This window comes from Sapajus apella, unplaced genomic scaffold, assembly GCF_009761245.1.
Source record: "Sapajus apella isolate SASKATOON/1434 unplaced genomic scaffold, GSC_monkey_1.0 scaffold232, whole genome shotgun sequence".
In the NCBI taxonomy this organism is placed as follows: Eukaryota; Metazoa; Chordata; class Mammalia; order Primates; family Cebidae; genus Sapajus; species Sapajus apella.
Window position 1 is genome coordinate 261,814 of NW_022437172.1, and position 9,209 is coordinate 271,022.

Consider the following 9,209-nt stretch of genomic DNA (forward strand, 5'->3'; position numbering starts at 1 on the left):
CCCTGGCCTGTGCCTGGCTCTGACCTGGGTGTCAGCTCTGGTGCCTGCAGACCCTCGGGGTTACTGGTGTGGAGGCTGTGCAGGGTCATGAAATTCAGCAAAAGTTCAGCGATTTCAGCCCTGCTCATTTTTGAGATGGCTCCCGTACTGGAGTCTGGAGTCACCTTGGCTTAGCCAGTTACATGTTATTAGGTGTTACCTTGTCTTGAAGACAGGGAGATGCCTGGGGGAAGCAGAGGGAGAACTGGATTCTTCAGAAGTACTGTTCACTTCTGATGACTGTTACCCTCATTAGAAATCAGCTTCATTTGTTCCTCAAAATCTCATTCAAAGCATTCCCTTGGGGGCTTGCTTTCCTAAAACTAAGGACTGAACTCGCTGCAATGAGCAGTGGCTGAGGTTGGCCTCCCTGAGAAACAGACTCCACGCCCCACTTAGGAGGCAGCAGGTGTGGGGGGTTTCAGGAGCTACACCTGGGGGCAGTGAGGGGCCCGGGCCCGGGCCCAGGCCTGGGCAGAGGGGAGGCCAGCTGCCCAGCAGGTATACCAGGCCTTGGGAACCCCACGGTGTGCTGCAGAGTTGGGACAGCCCCTCAGGGGTGGCCTTTGTGGGGCCGTCTGATGGTCACTGTGTCCATGCTGCCTATCCATGGATGGGGGCCACCCCAGTGAAGATGGTAGAACTGGGCCAGGAGGTAGAATCTTAGCGCAGGGTCTCAGCTAGGAGCCATCAGCAATCCACACCCTAGAGCCCAGTCTTGGAGGGGAATGGTGGGGGGTATACTTCAGCACCCACCCTTGATAGCACCTGGTTCCTTTTTTAGTTTTAAAAGTGGGTGTTAAAGTTTAATGTTCATTGTCTAGTCTTTTAAATTTGCCAGTTGTCTCATACATACCTGCTGTGCACAGAATTGTGCTCTCACAAATGTCTGCATTGAAGCCCTGTCCCCCACCAATGTGACTGTATCTGGAGATGGGCCCTTTAGGAGGTACTTAGGTTTAGATGAGTTCCATCAAGGAGGGTGGCTTCCTCAAGACCAGGAGTTTGAGACCAGCCTGACCAACATGGGAAAACCCCGTCTCTACTAAAAATAAAAATTAGCTGGGTATGGTGGCGTGCGCCTATAATCCCGGCTACTTGGGAGGCTGAGGCAGAAAAATCACTTGAACCCAGGAGGGAGAGATTGCAGTGAGCTGAGATTGTGCCACTGCACTCCAGCCTGGGCAAAAGAGTGAGACTTGGTCTCAAAAAGACCCAAAAAAGTCACTTGTGGGCTGGGTAGTGGCTCACTTCTGTAATCCCAGCATTTTGGGAGGCCCAGGCAGGTGGATCATTTAGGCCAGGAGTTTGAGACCAGCCTGGCCAACATGGTGAAAACTGTCTCTATTAAAAATACAAAAATTAGTCAGGCATGGTGGCTAATGGATTGGATGAGGGAGGTGGAGACTGCAGTGAGCTGAGATCACACCACTGCACTCCAGCCTGGGTGACAGAGTGAGACTCTGTCTCCAAAAAAAGTGTCACTAATGTGTGACCTTTGAATCAGCAGTGTTAGAGATTTTCTCCAGAGAGTCTTATTGTACTCCAGGGTTTCTATAGGAGAACGTTTACTGAAAAGTCACTTGCCGTAAAAGAATTGTAAATGGCCCACATGCCCATGGATTGGATGTGGGCGATGTATGTTTAGACGTGATCCTCTGATGGAATACTGGAATTTGAGATGGAGTTTTGCTCTGTTACCCAAGCTGGAGTGCAGTGATGCGATCAGCTCACTGCAGCCTCCGCCCCCCGGGTTCCAGCGATTTTCCTGCCTCAGCCTCCCAAGTAGCGGGATTACAGGCACACGCCACCACGCCTGACTATTTGTATTTTTAATAGAGACAGGTTTCCCCAGCCAGGCTGATCTCAAACTCCTGATCTCAGGTGATCCACCGGCCTTGGCCTCCCAAAGTGCTAGGATTACAGGCATGAGCCATGGCGCCTGGCCCACACCGTACTTTTTGCACTGTGTTTTTTTGTTTTTTTAGTATGTGAATGTAATATTTTTTAAAATGCATTCATTTAAAATTCTGTAACTGGGAGAGAATGTTCCTGGAAATTTTGTGGTCATTGGAAGCCCCTGAAGATCTGAGAGAAGACTCCAGCCAGTGTTCACCTCACAAGCCAGAGGAGGCAGCATGGTCTGCGTGGGTTGCAGGCCACTGTCCCCATCTCGGGGCGGGAGTGTCACCGGCTGCACCCCTGGCTGTGCGAGGATGCAGCAGCTAGTCCAGGAACAACTGGCTGGAAGCATGGGGAACATGAGACCCTCCCAGCAGATGAGGCTCTGAGCCCTCCTGGTCTGAGGGCCGATGGGGAATGGACAAAGGTTATGTGCTATGGGCGGCCTGGCTGGTCACTCCAGGAAAGCTTCCAGAACATTCCTGTCACAGAGGAGTTTAAACTCTGGGGAGGACATCAGAGCAGGGTAGTGCCTGCCCTTCAGGAGCTCACAGGCTGGTGAGTGAGAGGGGCAAGATTAGAACCAAGTTGGAATCCAGGGGTGACCAGACAGTGTGAGGGGTCTGCGGGTGGGGTGGAAGGGTGGGCGGCAGGCAGGGCAGGTGGCCTGCTCAGAAGTGACCTTTGGGCCGTGTGATGGCGGCAAGCTCCAAATCTCTGACAAGGCTCCCTACATTCTGCCATCACATGGGCACAGGCGTGGGGAGGGGCGTGAGGCCCTCTTGTCTGTTTCTGGCGCGCCCCTTAAAGAGTCCAGCTCAGCCCGCAGGGTGCTCAGAGTGGGGTTGGAGCCTGGCAAGGGCTCGTTGCTGCATTTTCTTTGACCCCAGGGAGTGCTTTTTGAAACCCCCTCCCCATCGGCCACCATCCTTGGCTCGCCCACTGGAAGCTGGGTGCAGCCGTCTCTGGTACAGCTCTGGGCAAGTCCCCAAGAGCTGGCGGGGGTTTCTGTTCATGTCACAGCCCCGACCCAGAATCAGTCAGGTTTTCTTTCAGCATCTGACTCTGTGGCTGGGATGTACCCGGGGTCCTCAAGGGGCCCATGGGCTCTTCCCTGACTGCTCGGTAACCTCCTCTCACCCCGCAGGAGAGCACTGTGAAGTGGACGCCCGCTCAGGCCGCTGTGCCAACGGGGTGTGCAAGAATGGGGGCACCTGTGTGAACCTGCTCATTGATGGCTTCCACTACATGTGCCGCCCCGGTGAGTATGAGAGGCACTAATTCGAGGGTACCACCTGGAGCTTCCCACCCTGGTCCTTTGTCACCTTCCGGGGCCTGAGACAGTGCTTCCACTTCACTGTCTCCCTCACGTGACTGTGCCTCCCACCTCGTCACATGGGTCCCTTTAGGAAAGGGGCGAGCTGTCTCCATGCTCCCGTTCTTCGAGATCGTGATGTCTGTGTCCTCCACCTGTGGCCTTTGACAGTTGAGTAGCTCCAGACCAATCTCGGTGGCTCACACCTGTAATCCCAGCACTTTAGGCAGGTGGATTACCTGAGGTCAGGAGTTCAAGACCAGCCTGGCCAACATAATGAAACCTCCATCTCTACTAAAAATCCAAATTAGGCTGAGCGTGGTGGCTTTTACCTATAATCCCAGCACTTTGGGAGGCCAAGGTGGGAGGATCTCAAACCAGATCATGAGTTTGAGACCAGCCTGGCCAACATGGTGAAACTCCATCTCTATTAAAAATAAAAAATTAGCCAGGTGTGGTGGCACGCACTGGTAGTCCCAGCTACTCAGGAGGTTGAAGCAGGTGAATTGCTTGAACCCTGGAGGTAGAGGTTGCAGTGAGATGAGATTGCGCCACTGCACTCCAGCCTAGGCAAGAGAGTGAGACTCTGTCTCAAAAATAAATAAATAAAATATAAAATTATCTGGGTGTGGTGGTACATGCCTGTAATCCCCACTCCTTGGGAGGCTGAGGCAGGAGAGTCACTTGAACCAGGTGGCGGGGGTTGCAGTGAGCCAACATCGCACCATTGCACTCCAGCCTGGGAAACAAGAACAAAACCTCTTCTCTGGCATGGTGGTGGGTGCCTGTAATCCTAGCTACTCGGGAGGCGGAGGCAGAGGTTGCAGTGAGCCGAGATCACGCCACTGCACTCCAGCCTGCCAACAGAGTGAGACTCCGTCTCAAAAAAAAAAAAGTTAAAAAATTTATATATAGTAGCTTTTCATATTCTGGGGGTGCATGTGATATTTTGATAACCTTATACAATACATAGTGATTAAATCAGGGTAATTGGAAATTCATTACCTCAAACATTTCTGTTTTCTTTGCATTGGTAACATTGCAAATTTTTTATTCTTGTTTTCTGGAAATATGCAATAAATTATGGTTAACTATATGTTCCCAACCATGCTATTGAATACTAGAATGTATTCCTAGCCGGGTGCAGTGACTCACGCCTGTGATCCCAGCACTGTGGGAGGCCGAGGCGGGTGGATCTCCTGAGGTTGGGTGTTAAAGACCTGCCTGGCGAACATGGTCAAATTCTGTCTCTACTAAAAGTTCAAAATTTAGCCGACTGTGGTGGTGGGCACCAGTAATCACAGCTGCTCAGGAGGCTGAGATAAGAGAGTCACTTGAATCCAGAAGGTGGAGGTTGCAGTGAGCTGAGATCATGCCACTGCACTCCAACCTGAGTGACAGAGACTCCAGCTCAAAACAACAACAACAAAATAAATTTATTTCTACTGTCTCTTTGTATCCCTTAGCCCACTTCTCTTCAGCCCTCCCCAGTTTCTGGTGACCACCACTGTCCTCTCCACCTCCAATAATGTTTAATTAAATGTGTGCACAAGAGAATGCTACGCTGCTGCTTGTCCGATTTTGTATTTGTGAGATTATTGTGCTGGACAGCAATTTATGAACTATATGTGACGGTGGCTGAACAGTCAGAGCTGATGCTAAATCACAGGGTTTTGTAGGGAATGCCGTTAAAAGTAAAATCCTAAGATGCCTCCCCAGCTTCCAGGGCAGTTCCACTTGGGGAGCGGTGGGGCTGCAGGCGGGGCCCTCTTGAGCCTGAGAGCCGCTGCCAGGGGCCAGGCGGGGGTGCCTGGCTGCTTTTGTTTCAGGTGGGTTCTTTCACTGCCCCTTCTCCTCTTTCTAGTTTCTCTTTGCCAAGTGCCCGGGCTCCGTTCCCAGCTGCCTGTCATCCCCCCAGCCCTTTGTTCCTTCCTCCTACTTCCCCGGGACCCCCTGTCTGGCCTTGGTTTCTGTTTTCTGGCCTTTCCACTTCCTGCTTGCGTTCTCCCGACCCTCCGCTCGGCTTTAGGTCTCGTCTTTATTTCTCCGTCCCCAGCGGTAGAGGGTGCTTGCCGGGGGAGCCGTGCAGGGCTGACACTGACCCCACCCACCAGCCCCCATCGGGGTCCAAACGGAACCCCACAGAAGTGAAACGTACCAAGGGGAATCAGGCGTGACCCAGGGGGCTGGGACTCGGAAAACAAGCCTGCGTTGAGTCGGTCCCAGTCTCCATAAAGAGCTCTTCTCCCAGCCCGCACAGTGGCTCACACCTGTAATCTCAGCACTTTGGGAGGCCGAGGTGGGTGGATCACCTGAGGTCAGGAGTTCAAGACCAGCCTGACCAATATGATGAAACCGTGTCTCTACTAAAAATACAAAAATTAGCCGGGTGTGGTGGTACATGCCTGTAATCCCAGCTACTTAGTAGGCTAAGGCAGGAGAATCGCTTGAACCCGGGAGGTAGAGGTTGCAGTGAGCTGATATTGTGCCATTGCACTCCAGCCTGGGCAACACAGCAAGACTTTGTCTCCAAAAAAAAAAAATCTTCTCCCTGCTGATTTCATGCCCAGGCATCCAGTGTGCTGTGCTGGTGTGTTTTCTTTGGTGTTTGTCATCAGTTCCTGCGGGGATTCTAGAGGGGGTTCGAGGGACAGGTGGGAACCATCAAATTTTTGTGTGTGTGTTTTTTTTTTTTTTTTTTTTTTTTGAGATGGAGTCTCGCTCTGTCACCCAGGCTAGAGTGCAGTGGCGGTGTGATCTCAGCTCACTGCCACCTCCAACCCCTGGGTTCAAGCAATTCTCCTGCCTCCACCTCCCAAGTAGCTGGGATTACAGGCGTGGGCCACCAAACCCAGCTAATTTTTTTTTTTTGTATCTTTAGTAGAGATGGGGTTTCACCATGTCGGCCAGGCTGATCTCGAACTCCTGACCTCAGATGATCTACCTGCCTCAGCCTCCCACAGTGCTGGGATTACAGGTGTGAGCCACTGTGCCCAGCTGGAGCCATCGATTTTAACTTAAGAGAAAGGCTGAGGTCAGATGCTCTAGGCTGGCTCAGGCCGACTCCTGCTGCAGGAAAATGGATGAACCAACCTTAAGTCAGAGGAGTTCCTGCCACTGATCTCTGTTGGTAGAGACACCCAGCTAGCTCGGGAGCCAGTCCCAAGCTCACTCGGGAGGTTTGCCAGATTCTCTGAAAGCAGAGAGGTGAGGGTAGTGTTGTGGTGATTTGGATCTGAAGACCCCTTGCCTGGGCCCCTGGGTGGGAGAAGGATTCCTGAGAATGTGACGATGATCTGCTGGAGCAGGTAGCTTTTTGCTCTGCGTGCTCTAAGTTCTGACAGGCCTGTTCATATTCAGGCAGCTGTTCATTTGTGCCCGGTCCTTTCTTTTTAATGAATTATTTTTGAGACGAGTCTCGCTCTGTTGCCCAGGCTGGAGTGCAGTGGGGCGATCTCAGCTCACTACAACCTCCACTTCCCAGGTCCAAGTGATTCTTCTGCCTCAGCCTCCCGAGTAGCTGGGATTACAGGCACCCGCCACGATGCTCAGCTAATTTTTGTATTTTTAGTAGAGACGGGGTTTCACCATGTTGGCCAGGTTGGCCTTGAACTCCTGACCTCAAGTGATCCACCTGCCTCGGCCTCCTGAAGTGCTGGGATTACAGGCATGAGACACTGCACCCGGCCCTCATCTTTTCATTTATTCACATATCCCATATTAAGTGCTGATATGCACCAGATTCTTCGGGCTCTGGGATGCAGCAGTGAATGAGAGCTGCGGTCCCTCCCCTTGCATATCCTACATTTTTATGAACCAGTGAGCCAGCAGCGTGATTTCAGAAATGAACTGAGTGATGTCATAGGCTGATGGGGGGTGGGGCAACTTACAGTAAAATGAATCAGGGCAGGCACAGCTTGGTTGACCCCTAAATGATCTGCAAAGCCTGGGAAGATTGTTTCTGGCATAGGGGGCAGTGGTGCAAAGGCCCTGGGGTCCTTTTAGCTCATGTTTGGAAGCAAAAAGATGCTGTTGCGGCTGAGTGCCATGGAGGAGAGGCCCTAAGAGGGGTCCTTCCATGGCATCAGTCCCACATGGGAAGGACCAGGTCCCCATGCCCTGGCACACACAAGGAGATCTATTCACAGCAGCAGAAAATGTACAGTTAGCTGGGTGTGGTGGCTCATGCCTGTAATCCCAGCACTTTGGGAGTCTGAGGTGGGTGTATCATGAGATCAGGAGATCGAGACCATCCTGGCTAACATGGTGAAACCCCATCTCTACTAAAATACAAAAAATTAGCTGGGCGTGGTGGTGGGCTTCTGTAGTCCCAGCTACTCGGAAGCCTGAGGCAGGGGAGTTGCTTGAATCCGGGAGGCAGAGGTAATGGTGAGCCGAGATCGCACCACTGCACTCCAGCCTGATGGTAGAGCAAGACTCCATCTCAAAAAAAAAGAAAAAGAAAATGTACAGCACGTGCTTTCTGTCCAAACATATCTGTAACAGGTGTCCTGGCTATGGGCCATACTTATAGCATGTTGTGCAAATGGGATATTTTCTTTTCTTTTTTTCTTTTTTGAGACAGAGTCTCTGTCACGCAGGCTGGGGTACAAATGGTGTGATCTTGGCTCAGCCTCCTGGTTTAAGCAATTCCCCTGCCTAAGCCTTCCAAGTAGCTGGGACGACAGGCGCACACCACCATGCCTGGCTAATTTTTTGTATTTTTAGTAGAGACAGAGTTTGACCATGTTAGGATGGTCTTGACCTCCTGACCTCGTGATCTGCCTGCCTCAGCCTCCCAGTGCTGGGACTACAGGTGTGTGCCACCATGCCCAGCTAATTTTGTGTATTTTTATTAGAGACAGAGTTTTACTGTGTTAGGATGGTCTTGATCTCCTGATGTGGTCCACCCACCTTGGCCTCCCAAAGTGCTGGGATTACAGGCGTGAGCCATCGCGCCTGGCCGCAATTGGGATGTGTTCACATTCTACATGCCATAGTATCCACATTTCCCAGGGATTCTGGTTTGCTACTTCCAGGAAAGAATGCTGATCATCAAGCTTTATGGGCTTTCTGCTTCCCTGGGAAGGATGCATGCCTGAGGCCATTTCTTCCTGAATCGTGGTCACCAGCGCTCGCCCTCCTCTGGCTGGGCTTGTCGCTCCTGGGGAGCCTTCTGACCTTGGGGTCTTCAGCCTGTGATGTGCTTCTGCTTGACTCAGCAGGTTTGTCACCCAGGAAAGGAACGGCCTGCTGCTCTACAATGGCTGCTTCAACAAGAAGCACAACTTCATTGCCCTGGAGGTTGTGGACAAGCAGGTGCAGCTCACTTTCCCTGCAGGTGAGGCCTTCTCCCTAGGCAGGGCAGTTCTGAGCAATTCACAGGTGCTTTGTGCATTAGAATGACCCTCACCCTGTGCAGCACCTCCAAGCTGCGTACCCTTTAATCCCTCAGTTGTAAGTCGAGGAATCTGTCTTACTGAAGAAATCCAAAGTGCACAAAGATGTTCATAGCAGTGTTATTCATAGTGCTGGAAATGTGAACGATCTGGCTTATGTTTTCAGAAACCAAGGAATCATTAAATTAAGTGTAGTACATCTCTAGATTAAAAATATTATTGCTGGCCAGGCACGGTAGCTCACGCCTATAATCCCAGCACTTTGAGAGGCCGAGGCAGGTGAATCCCCTGAGGCTAGGAGTTCAAGACCAGGCTGGCCAACACAGTGAAACCCCGTCTCTACTAAAAATACAAAAATTAGCTGGGTGTCATGGTACATGCCTGTAATCCCTTCTACTTGGGAGGCTGAAGCAGGAGAATCACTTGAACCCAGGAGTCTGAGATTGCAGTGAACCAAGATTGTGCCATTTCACTCCAGCCTGGGCAACAGAGTGAGACTCCGTCTTAAATATATATGTGTGTGTGTGTGTGTGTGTGTGTGTGTGTGTGTGTGT

The 9,209-nt window shown here is 51.5% G+C and overlaps 1 pseudogene; it reads left to right on the forward strand.

The window, feature by feature from the left end:
• The window catches only part of LOC116544824, a 99,057-nt pseudogene that overhangs the window by 68,537 nt on the left and 21,311 nt on the right, over positions 1 to 9,209 (forward strand).